The following is a 12,694-nucleotide window of genomic DNA, read 5'->3' as shown; positions in this document are numbered from 1 at the left end:
AGTCTCAGCCCTTAGAACTTGAAAAAATAAAACGATAATAAACCTATTTCATTATCGTTTTGTTTTTCACCTTTCAAGGCTGCTGACGGGGGAGGGTGATGTTCCTCTGCCATAGCGGAGAATATGACCCTGCTCAGTGTGCTCCGTGTTACTCTCTCCATCATGTGCTGCTGTCTCTCTCATGTGCTTCTCCCCCAGGGCCTGTACTCCATGTTAATCTCTACTTCATGTGTTGCTTTTCCCCTCCTCCCAATTCAGTTTTATTTTTATTTTCTCTGCCTTCCCTGTTCCTTCCTCCCATCCATTCCTTTGTTGTTCCCCCACCCCTTACGGGAATTATTTTTCTATTTTTGTAGGGCCTTGCAGCTGCCATTTTCTGCTGGGCTTCAGCTACACAAGAAACCCTTTGTGCATGTAACATTTCTTTTTTTTAATGTTCCACTCTAAGTGCCATGTATCATCTTAGAATGGTCAATAAAAAAAGAAATTAGCTCCCTCATCAGTTTGTTGGCACCTACATGTGTGGTGAAACATGTGCCCACCTACAGCAGTAGCAGCAGTTGCGTTATCACATCTTTGGTATTTATGTTTTTTTCTGATGCTTCTGAGCTTCCAAACAGCATTGGAAAAGCCAATTGATCCAAAACACAAGACCTACTTGCTTTGCCAATGCTTGTTTTACTCAATGCTATCAATAGGCACAGTTATTGACCAGAAGTTATGCTTTACTGTAAGGAGGGATACTCAAATGAAGTCCTAGTGTCAGCAGAGTTTGATTTTAAAATATAAATGCAGAAGGGAAAAATACTGTTTTGTGTTTGGATTTCAATTTAAAAATCGGTAACAGAGGTAATGGATGGGACATTTAAACATAATAAAGAGAAACCTGTGAACACAGTAGAAAAAAACATATTTAGCAACAAAATGTACTTCAAAAATGCATTGAAAATGAGAAAACACAGAGACGATACCCTTGCAGGGGAGGCTAATGACCCTGAGATGCTGCTAAGATAGCAGGGGGTGACGTCACTGACACCACTCGAGCCCTGCCGGCCTATCAGAGACCAAGCACCCAATTAGGGAGTCAGAGGTTCTAAAGAATAAGTCACCCCAAGTAAAAGATTTTTTTGTGAAAAGGCCCCAGGCTTTTTAAGAAACCTCGAACTGTCCTTCCGACAGTCTGTCACGTGCAGTGTCCAACTAAAACGAAAGGTGAATATACAGCATTGTACTTTGCCAATTACAATTAGGAGTCCCGGTTTTATGTTATTTATATTTTTGTCATTTCCGTCTGTATTTATCCATATTTATTTTTTGCTTATTTTACCTGTTTTGGGTTTGTGAAAAAATGAAGCTGAAATGTGTATATTTCTGCTTTTATTTAACCAGTTAATGTGCACTTTTGCCTGAACGCCTGACAGGTTTCAATGTTATATACACACTCAGATGTTAAAATAGGCACTTTGTAAGAAAATATGTACATTTTAGTATCAAGGTTGTGCACATCTACTGCTGCTTAAGGCTCTTTGCTAAAATCCCTATATATTGTTTAATCCCCTTGCCTGTCAATCCGCACCGCTATTGGCCTGGCAGTCATGATTGACAGCATTTAGAATCACTCAAAACAACCCAATTTACGTTTTTATCCACGTTTAAAAATAATTACAGACAGGCAAATAAATAGATTTCGGTCTGTATTTATCTGTAAAAATCAGTAAAAACGGAAAACAGGGAGCCTTAATTACAATCACGATAATTAACATGCAAAACTTACATTCCTGATGGGCATCACAGACCACCAGACATGGGGGGAAGGGGGGGTGGGGGGGGGGAGTTATACTGGCCAGGTGCGGCATGCGTTTTTTTGTGACACTGGACAATGTGGCCAAAAATAAATTCACTTGTAACTACTGCAATACGGCTAGTATTAATACAACAGCACTCCAGTAATGCTACCTACTAGCATAGCATTACTACATTAGCATTACCGCTGTACTACTATGTAGTATTAGTACATTACTACTCTTACTATGTTAGTACTTCATTACTACTAGTATTACAGTACAATGAATGCTACCACTACTGGTAGCTTTACCAAATTAGCACTACAATGCTACTACTGCTACTGTCAGTATTACTACAATAGTACTTCGGTGCTACTATTGCTATCTACTACTTTTACACTGCTAGTACTACTTCTGCTACTGTAGCATGGTAGTAGTACTACTGCTTCCTAGCACTATTACACTATTAGTACTATTAATATTACTGCAACAGTAGTATAGTACTACTACTAGTATGGTCTATTACTATTACACTACTATTCTAATGCAACTACTGCTACTAATAGAGTGTAATTGCTATTACTTCATAACTACACTGTTACCGCCGTTCTACTACTAGTGCTGATACCAAACCATCTAGAAATAATAGCAATGAAAATATCAATATTATTGGACCAGGCGGTCCTTCTCAGGGCAATATCCGTTGCTAACAGCACGCCAAGACCTTTCCAAACCGAGGTCAGCAGTTTAGCCCCTTGCATGCTCGTGACGGAACTATTCCGTCACGAGCCACGGTGGTGCTGTGCTGGTGACGGAATGGTTCCGGCACGGCCGCCGCGCCTGCATGGCGCTGATTTCGCGCCTGCGCTGAGCATTCTATTAGGCGGGCGGGGCCGTGACGGAACCATTCCGTCACAAGCACAGCGCCACCACGGCTCGTGACGGAGTGGTTCCGTCACGAGCAGGCGCGCAACACCCATTGGACTCACCGGGCTTCAGCCCCCCCCCCCGTAGTGTGTGCAGTCCGGGAGACAGATCCCGGGCACACACAAAGCCGCACCCGAACGTTTCACAGGTCTTTAAAAGACCATTTGAATGTTAATTAGGCCTTGCAGTTGTTTCACCCCTTCTAAGAGCCCCTGCAGCTCCACTCTGCCTACTGATTAAAGGTTCAGCCCCCCCCCCCGAAATATTTTCTTAGCCCCCCCGAAATTTTCCTCTAGTTGCGCCTCTGGTCACAAGCATGCCCTCCCCCCTTGCGCCACGGCGGAATTACTGGAGATGGTTTGTACACACCAGGCTTGGGAAAAGGCCTACTCCATTTTTAGTTAGACACTGATTTTATTTTTATTTATTTTATAAAGTTTTATATAGCGAACTTCATCCCGAAGGATATCAGAGCGCTTTACAATTGAGACAAAGGTAACAAATCAGAACATTGAAAGTATTGACACACTTATACTTATACAACAACCTCAACATTACACACCAGCTCACATCATATCCACTTATGAAGTTATCCTACTCACTTATGCAAATAATTGATCATATTTATATTTAATAAGCTACATACTCACACATAGACAGTTTATTTATTCATGTAGATAGTCATTTGACCTTAATTTCTATATATTGTTTTTACAAAAGGTTTTTTATTCCAATCATCGGGATGGGGGAATTAGACGTGGTGCTGCTCCGGTTTATTAGCAACAACTCAACTCCCCATTTAACTGTGCAAATAGTTGTGTATAAACTGCGTTTGGGAAAACCTATGCTAACCCTGTAAGAGATTTGCTAATGTGTTCTTGTATCAAAAATAAATAAAACATGTTGAAATTGGGACTGGAACATCTTCTAAATTATGATTTTCTACGAAAACCATGCATTTTCTTTATGAAGTGCTCTGGATAAAGCTCCTTTTGAACTCGGTTGCCTCTTGGCGCTAGCAGTAGCGTGTGAAGGTGTCTTCTGGTGTCATGGGGTATGTTTTCATTAGTAGCACCACGCTCCTTGTTGAACACAGAGTTTAGTGTCCACAACCCTGTAGCTACAACTGCCACCCCGAGCCACCTATGCCTGTTGAACTGGAATTTCAGCATGTTTAAAATGCTTCAGTCAGGGGTACCACGCGCAGCGCAGCGCTTTGTGAACCAGCTCAGTGGGTTAATGCGTCTCTCGAAACATGAAGGGTCAAGGGTTCGCGTCCTCCCCAGAGAAAGCGCGGCGAAACGGGCTCATTGCAGCGGAATATTTTGTGAGGTAGTTCACCGGGTTAATATGTCTCCAACAGCCTACAAGCTGAAGGTCACGGGTCACACCCTCCGCCTTTCATCCTTCGCAGGTCGATGCAATAAATGCCATGGAGATGACTGATAGCAACACCTGCGCCTTTTGGGTCTTTCCAGACATGCTTTAGGCTTCACAAGATCAAACAGTCATCGCTGTTTCCTTTCTTTGCCCTTTGAAACTCTCATCTCTCTCCATTGATGCCCAAACGTTGAAAAGGCCTTACACAATCTGTGACCACGCTGCATTTTTCGAAAGTTAATGACTGTTTTGATTACTCTGTGTTCAAAGTCACCGTTTACTTTACTCGCTCGAGTTCCAAAATAGCTGCTTCCTCTTGGAAATCCATCCTGCCGCCTCCCACGGGACACCGAGCCCACGGACCCGTGGAAGAGAGTGACGCGCCTGATGACGTCATCTTTGTTTTCGCCATTCGTTTCTATATCTACGAGGCTAAAACCTACCCCGCCATACATAGCACCGTTTTCTGCATCACAGATCTGATGTTAAAGTCACTTCCATGTCCAATCTTCAAAGGAAGAAAGTGCACTATATAAACCCGTATAACATGACAGAACATACTAAACTATAACATCATATATGGGATAAAGTAGCCCCTGGCTGTACATTATGAGAAGACTTCAAATCCTAGAAGAATGTCATGAGCATATAGAGGAAATAAGCGAAAGGCTGAGTTCCTATATAAGGTCATGGAACTCCAAAGTGACTTGTAATCCTTATAATGTATAGCGGGGGTACTTTATTCCTTATAATACAAGGTAACAGCATCTATCTTCCCACAAACTGTTTAAATCCATAGGGGCTTATTTACAAGCCCCTTGCGCCACCGGAGCGTCACATTTTATGTAAAAAAAAGTGACCACATTGCAAGGGCCTAGTAAATTAGCACATTAGGCTTCGATTACGAGTTGGTGGCATGGCGGTGCAAAGCGCCACTCCACAGCTCCACCAAAGGCCCGGCCGCATGCCACACTACGACTTTTTTAGTAGTTTGGCAGGCGGGCAGCGTGGTGGTCACATGGCAGTGTCTCTTAATGGAGGCCGTGCCATTAAAAAAGACACCGCAATGGGACCCCACTACAATGTCCCTGCACGGCACGGACTCGAAAATGCATGCCATGCATGAACCTATGTGCATGCACATAGGGGAGCACGTTATACCCTCCTGTGTGCATCCACTTTTGTTTGAACCTCGGGGGCCCTGTAAGGTCCCCTTTGTTTCCTCTTTGTCAGGGTTTTCTTGGCGATTGAACCGCCATGAACAGCCTGGCTGAAAGGAAACTCGTAATATGCTTTGCGGGATTGTGGCAGTCACGCCACGCATATTGGGGCCTTTCACCGCTGCTCTTACGGCAGGGAACAGCGGTTCCCTTGCAAAGTCGGTGGGCCAGGGCAGTCTGACTGCCCGAGTCGTAATCGGGCGATCAGACCGCCAGTGTGGCGGTGGCTGGATCCGCCACTGCTGTGTCACCACAAGTCTGGTGGTCCCTGGACAGCCGGACTCATAATAGGGCTCTTCATGTTTTGTTCTTTCATATGAAAGAGAGCATGTTTGCATGTATAAAGCATCTGCAGTGCAAAAAAAACACATCAAAAAGCAGTTCAATATTTCTTGCAAAAAGATATGAGAATCAGTTTATTCTAAGTCAGATTTTAATAATGTTTAAGTCAGAATGTGTAGAACCCTACACAGAAATTCTCTCCTTCCTACAATTACTTAAAACCTGCAAAAAATAAACATCTTGCCACAAATATCTCCTTTCTTCTCATCACTGTTTATTTCGAAAAAAAGAGCATATGACGGTAAAGACAGGCTTCGTTTTTGTGGTTTAAACTGCAGCTTTAGCCAAGGTTCTTGTCCTGCCCTTTCTCTTGGCTGCTGGGTCTGGCAGCGGGCGCTGTGACGTCAGAACGCAACTGCAAGTTTTTTTTTTGTATTTGAGCACCTACATAATTTTTTTGTTACAGGCGACTACGATGTCAAAAGTCTCCTGTAATGCGCTATTACCAAAGGTAGGGCTGGGAGGGGCATCATTTCCTAGGCTCCACCTCTCTTCCCACATTAAACAAGCGTTAGCAATGCCAATAGGTCTGGAGTATGCTGTCGGCCTTGAGGCATTGTCAGTGCTACTTTTGATATCTAATGTTTCGTAAAATTGGATTGCTAGGGGAGCTGCTACTCCACCAACGTAAAATAAACACATTAGTTCAAAGAAATAGTTTTTGTTCTTAAAAAACACATCACCATAGTAGTCCCTGGCACTGAAGGGAACGATTTTGTTTGTAACTGTAATCTTGTGAAAGGGCAGAATGATGTCACTCACAGTGAAGTTAGCCAATGGATGAAATGGGCTGACCCATTATCCCTGACTGCATGCTGCACTGGGTAACCAAAAATGTGAACATAGAAACTGAGCAATAGATAAAACGGTCTGGCTGAAAGCCCCTAAAAGTACTATGAGGAGAGGAGTTGGCCTATAAGGGCTAGGGCGGTCAACCTCGAATCTGGGGAGCCAGGTTCTAATCTCGGGAATGAGGCTGAACATCCTGTGATTCTGGGCAAATCACTTCATTTACCTGTGCCTAACAAAAATGAATGTGTCCTCATGTAACACAACTTGTGCTCTGATAACCTTATGGTCAAGTTCGTGCTATATAAAACTTTGTTAAAAAAAAATATATATATATATAGACATGAGTGATGTCACTGACCATGTCATGAGTGATGTAATATGTGACGTCATCAGCAGTGCATTGCAGGCGCGCAAGTTATAGTGAGTCCAACTAACTATAACGTGAGAATTTCAATGGTTTTATGTCAGTAAAATTTCCAGCTAACTATAACTGGTGTGAAACCTATGTTTTTTTCAGTGAATATATATATATATATATATATATATATATATATATATATATATATATATATACATATACATACATATAATTTTAGTAAAATCAAAAGGTCTTGACAAATGCCGCACCTAAAAAATGGTGCAAAATAGCATGTTACAACTTACAACAACGTTACAACCGTTCCCAACAAACGTACGAGGCTCTTACGCGAAAAAGGTAAGTGTATTCAAACACAACTCTGTAGCTCTGTAATCTTGCTGCTTCACTCCATTCCGAAGCGCAGGCACAAGCCTGCTGCGACAACACTGGAGCCCTCATGCACGACACATCCCAACTCTTTCCACATGTGCCAATCCATACACCCACCCAGCCGGGTATACAACGGTTACCACGCATTTTTTACAACGCGGTACCGTTAGCACGCTACTTTTACCACGCAGGTCGTTACAACGAAATGCGCTGGGGGGCGTTCCAGGATAGTAAATACTTTAATTTACTATCCAACTCCTTTCCCTAGAGTCCACGGGGACTGGAGTTGGAATAGTAAATTAAATAATTTACTATCCAGCGCCCCTCCACGCAAGTCGTTATAACGACTTGCGTGGTAAAAGTAGCGTTGTAACGGTACGCGTTGTAAAAGTATGCGTGGTACCGTCATACACCCACACAACCAACCACGTACAACAAACGGATTAGCCTCCGATAGGACCACCCTGAAGCGCTTCTGGGTCTCAAAAGGTGAAAAGCGCACTATACAAATGCCTCAAAGCATTTATATTACAGAGTTGGCGGGAGCAGCTATGTAGTTTTGATTGCATTAACCTCCCCATCACACACAATAACTAGAACACAGCTCATAATAGTTGTGAGAAGCTAAACATGCAGCATTTCTGCTGAGACATCTAAGCACTATAGAAAAGGTGCTGCTATGTGTGGCCTGTTGCAGTGTAAAGTGAGGTGATGACAGGAGTCAAACCAATGTGTCACTGTATTTAAAACTGCAGCAATCATTGGCAGGGCCAAACAGCCAAGCTGTGTTTGTTCTGGCTCTGCCCACTTTTTTTTTTTTTATCTCACCGAGTCAAGGCCTGTTCTCGTTTTTTTTTCTAAATCCGGTTTCACTTGCTGTATGTACGAATGAGTCAGCGACAACACAAGCGACCCTTGTACTGTTCATGGGGTGGAGTCCGCGGAATCCCCCTCTCAAGTCAAGGCACAGGTGTTTGTGACTCATTCATATTTTAGGTGTTTCTGGCACATGCCAAGGGGACGGGTGCGCGATACTGGCCAGTGTGAGTAAACACACGAACCCAAACCACCTCCCCCATTCGTCATTAGAAAGCAAACAGGTAAGCCAGCATTGCGGGTTAACGCCCCTGCTGCTGAGACTTGTGAGAAGCCTGCCTGCGAACGGTCTGAATTTGTGCCAGGGCCCTATATGGCTTTCATTCTTTTTCTGAGATTGATAAACTAGACTTTCGGGCTGTTCAATGACACCTGCTACATTTTGCACATATATTGCCTACTGATTCAGTGCACCTGGTCAAGGGCAGCTGGGAAGCTAACATCAGTCTTTGAAAATGTGCTCACAGCAGCCCCATCTTGCATGGAGTCGTTGTGGCAAGTTATTCCAGCCATCTCCAAGTGGATAGGGGGGCACATTTTATAAGATTCTTGCAAAAAAATGGTGTGTTCCCTAAGGGCAGTTTGTCAGACTGGACTAAAAGCAGCTCGCGGGCCCTCTGCAGGGGGTTTCCGCTGCGCCCTGGAGCACGAGTCCAGACTGGCACCTGGGGCACCAGCCCAGACTGGCACCTGGGGCACATAGCCTTAGTCACGCACTTGCCTGACGAGACGCCGCTCAGAAGTTTACCAACATTTTACAGGTACTGTCTCGTGCCTGCGGACCGGATTGCTAGGTCCTTCCAGAGGACAGAAATGTGTCCTCCGTGAAAATGGGCATGATTCCTGTCCCCTGCACCACAGCAGAGAAGCCCTTGAGCGGGCAGGTTCCTCCCGGCTGCTCTGCTGCATAAGGGCTCGACGAGGAGAGAGGCGGCGCAGCCGGAAGTAAATCAAACCCACTCATAGTGGTTGTGTGCGCGCGCCTGTGCGTGTGGGCTTCGGTGTCTGGAAGAGAGTTTGCGTGTGTGGGGGTGCGCGCGCGCGTTTGTGGGTGTGTCTGCGTGTGGGCTTAGGTGTCTACACAAATTGTGTGTGCGTGTGGTTTGCATAGGTGTCTCTGTGGGGAGTCGTGTGTTTGGATATCTATAGGTAGTTGGTGTGTGTGTTTGTGTGTCTGGATAGGGGGACCGCGTGTTTTTGGGTGTCTGTATACGGAGCTTGGGTATGTGTGCCTGAGTTTCTATATAGCGAGTTAATGGTGTCTGTATGCATAGTTCTGTGCGCGTGTAAGACTATTTGTGTGTAAAATGTGACTGTGGGTAGTTGATAGGTGCTGGCATGTGTGTGTGTACGGAACAGGATGCGTCCAGGTGTATAGGTTGTCAGCGGGAGTTTATTGTGCGTGTAGTGTTTCTTTTATGTCGAGGGGCATGTGTGTCAACGTGCTTGTATGCGTGGAAGGCTGCTTGCGTGCATACGTGCGTGAACATGGGCGAGGGTTGTGTGTACGGGGCATTTGTGTGAGAAGGGTTGTGTGTACGAGTTGGAAATTCGTGTGTCAAGAGACTTGAGTGTTTGTGTGGGATTGCTCGGTTGCAATGTGGCGCTTCTGTGTGTTTGTGTGCGGCGTGTGTTTCTCAAGTCTGTTATGAGTTTGTGTAGTGAAAGAAATACATTTAAAGAAGAGGCCGTGGTGGGAGGGATACCTCGAGGTTGAAGGGGGCAGTTCTCTCTCCTTCCAAAGATAGCTTCAACGAAAAACACTTTCTAAGAAACTATTTTGAATCTAAACTAAATCGGCGGCACAGGCATAGGAAGGCAGGTCTTACAGATGCGAGGGGCTGCGCTCCTGCGGAGAAAAATGCACACCTTGCTTTCCCTGACCGAGTCCGTCAGGAGCCTGATATTCCGGACTGAACAGAGGGACGGACTCAGCCCCCCCCCCCCCCCCCCCCCCCATACTAGCACAGGGCATACATACATTGCTGAAAAAAGTGGCGTAAAAAAGTTCTCATAAGAATGTTTGCCACCCTCTAGGGCTGTATGGAAAGAGCGGGGGAGAGGGGGCGCTGAATGAGAACATCACCACCTCAAATGCAACCCCCCACACACACACTCGTGAACCCTGCTCAGAAACAATATCGTAACAAATAGTCCCCCAGGTAGAAACATATTAAACCAGCTCAGTACACTTACCCCGGGGACGCCTCGGGCGGACAGAGGTTCCAGGAGCGGTCAGCTGGTATATTCCATTTGGGGCTGTGGGTAAAGTCCGCGTACATGAAGAGGCGCCCGCATACAGTTCCGTCAAAAAGTCACCCAAGTGCCGCTGCCGGGAAAGTGCAGCCGGTGACAAGTTTCGACAGTGCACGCATGGGTTGGTCCCGGAGCCGAGGGCTGGCCCCTCCCGGAGCCTGGTTAGTGCCAGGGAACTGTACAAACAGAGGGCGGGGCTCGCTGCGTGCCGGAGAGGCGGGGAGGAGCCGGAGGGGCCGGGAGCCGGGCTGAGGGGCCCAGAGACAAGCAGAGGGGCCCAGGCGCCCCGGGAGCTCCCCTCTCAGCCCTGACTCACGCGCGAAGAGTGCAGGCTGGAATGTGGGGTCCGCGGCTCTGTAAATGTGGGGTCCGCGGCTCTGTAAATGTGAGGTCCGCGGCTCCGTCAGGCTCACAGCAACGGAAGCGATGCACGCAGGCATGTCCACAGGCACGCCGCCTGCGAGCTGCAGCAGGCAGGGAGGAGGCGAGCAGCAGGCAGAAAGAAATAGGCGTTATTCGTAACCGGAGCCTCGTAAAGCCACTCACTCACCTGCAGTTTTCTCAGACAGAGGCCAAAGTATAAGCGGAGCTCTTAACAGTGCAGCAGGTGCACTGGCACCGGTGCCACGGGGAGCGAGGGGTCCCCTCGGCACCCGACTGGCCATTGTGCCACTCTGGCATTACTCCAGTGGGCTGCGGCCAGGGGAGGTGCGTTCAGAGTCGGACGGGCTGGCACCCTGGCATGGCCCAACAATGAACCCATGGCTGATGGCTTCATACCTGCCACATCCCCTTGCAGACTGAGTGGAGGTCGATTGAACATTGTTGCGAGGGTGAATTTTCGATTGGAGACAAATAATGCCTGCCCGCTTGAATGCGAGATAATTTGGGCATTTCCAGTGTAAATGTAAAAAAATACTTTTATTTGATCTGATAAAATCATAAAAAGAGTGGAACATACCACCATGATGAAAACGTCACAAAACAGGTAGAGATAAAAATGACATTAAAACATTTTTAGTTATCGTAACCCTTGTGTGGAATGGAACCAAAGAGCAGCGGATTATCATAACAGCAATGAAAACATGACCATGGTTTCTGGTGAAATTACAATGTTGAGGTCAACGGAAACTAAAGAGGGAGCAAAGTTCGAAACTGTTCTGCATCATTTTCTTTCCAGTTTCTTAAGTCATTATGTTTCCGTTTCCTGTGCATTGCCAGTGTAACACTTGCACTAAAAACTGGCCCATGCACCAAAATGCAAGTGACTCATTAGCACATCAGTTTGTCACACCACGGCTCACATTTGCATTTTTCAAATGAACGGTAAATACTGTCTCAACAGACTATAAAGCAGACCCACAAATAGACAAGCATCCAACGCACTCATTGGCCTTCCAGTCTAGCCTCTGGCACTCCTGGACTGGCCTGTAGGCCAGCGTGAGACAGACACTGCGAAGTTATGTATTTCAAATGAGAAACCTGTTAACCCTTTCTATGCTGATGACGGAACCACTCCGTCATCAGCTGCAGTGGCGCTGTGCTGATGACGGCACGGTTCCGTCATGGCCCTGCCGCCGTGCTTGCGCGGTGCTGATTTCGCGCCTGCGCGGCGCGTTCTATTGACCGAGCGGGGCCATGACGGAACTGCTCCGTCATGAGCACAGCCCAACCGCGGCTGATGACGGAGCGGTTCCGGCATCAGCATACGGCCGCCGAGCGGCCGCACCGCCCACTTAGCGCTGCGGCGGAATAGCCGCCGCAGCGATGTGGTTAAACAAAAAGCCCGAATGACGAACGCTCATCCCAGGGAAACTGTTCCCTCCTAGAGTCATTTTCCAAGGGTTGGAGCAAATATTTTAGGAATTCACTAAGAATTCCTGGGGTATTCCTTGGAATCTGCAAAAGTCGCAGGTCCCCAAGAGAACTGACATTCCTACCGGTCCATAAATATCTGCAGGGAAAATATAATTCCTTGTTTAGAATCTCCTTCTTCCGCCTTCACAATAGTCTTGAAGGGTTTTCCTCCACATTCTCACAACCCAACCACTTTTACTGCTGATTTTGACATAAGTACATTTTAAGTTTTTAGGAGTGGGAAACGACCAACACATGTCGGCTGAATTTTTGCAAACCTTTGAGTTTGTGGATGCTCAGAAACATTTGCTGGTGGACCCACACTGAGGCGCACAAATAAACCCGCTCTTGCAAAGGAAATTAATCGCAAGGTAATTTTTCATAATTCTGGAAGGATTTCTGTGTGAACAAATTCCATTTGCAAGGGTAAATTCCTATCATTCCTACTTCTGGGAATCAAGAATGAGAGTTTGTAATTGCACTTTGATGCACAAAGAGCCCTGTGAACTTGA

General features: G+C 46.1%; 1 protein-coding gene across 2 annotated transcripts in view; it reads right to left on the bottom strand.

Moving 5' to 3' along the window:
- The window catches only part of RHBDF1 (rhomboid 5 homolog 1), a 448,564-nt gene extending 437,665 nt beyond the window's left edge, over positions 1–10,899 (bottom strand). For both annotated transcript variants that reach the window (XM_086941148.1, XM_086941149.1), the window contains exon 1: positions 10,266–10,899. The gene's annotated coding sequence lies outside the window, so the exon portion shown is untranslated. The remainder of the gene's footprint in view (positions 1–10,265) is intronic.
- Positions 10,900–12,694: the final 1,795 nt, after the last annotated feature.

The sequence above is a fragment of the Lissotriton vulgaris genome, chromosome 10 (genome assembly GCF_964263255.1).
Source record: "Lissotriton vulgaris chromosome 10, aLisVul1.2, whole genome shotgun sequence".
In the NCBI taxonomy this organism is placed as follows: domain Eukaryota; kingdom Metazoa; phylum Chordata; class Amphibia; order Caudata; family Salamandridae; genus Lissotriton; species Lissotriton vulgaris.
This window is presented reverse-complemented; position numbering and strand designations above follow the sequence as displayed.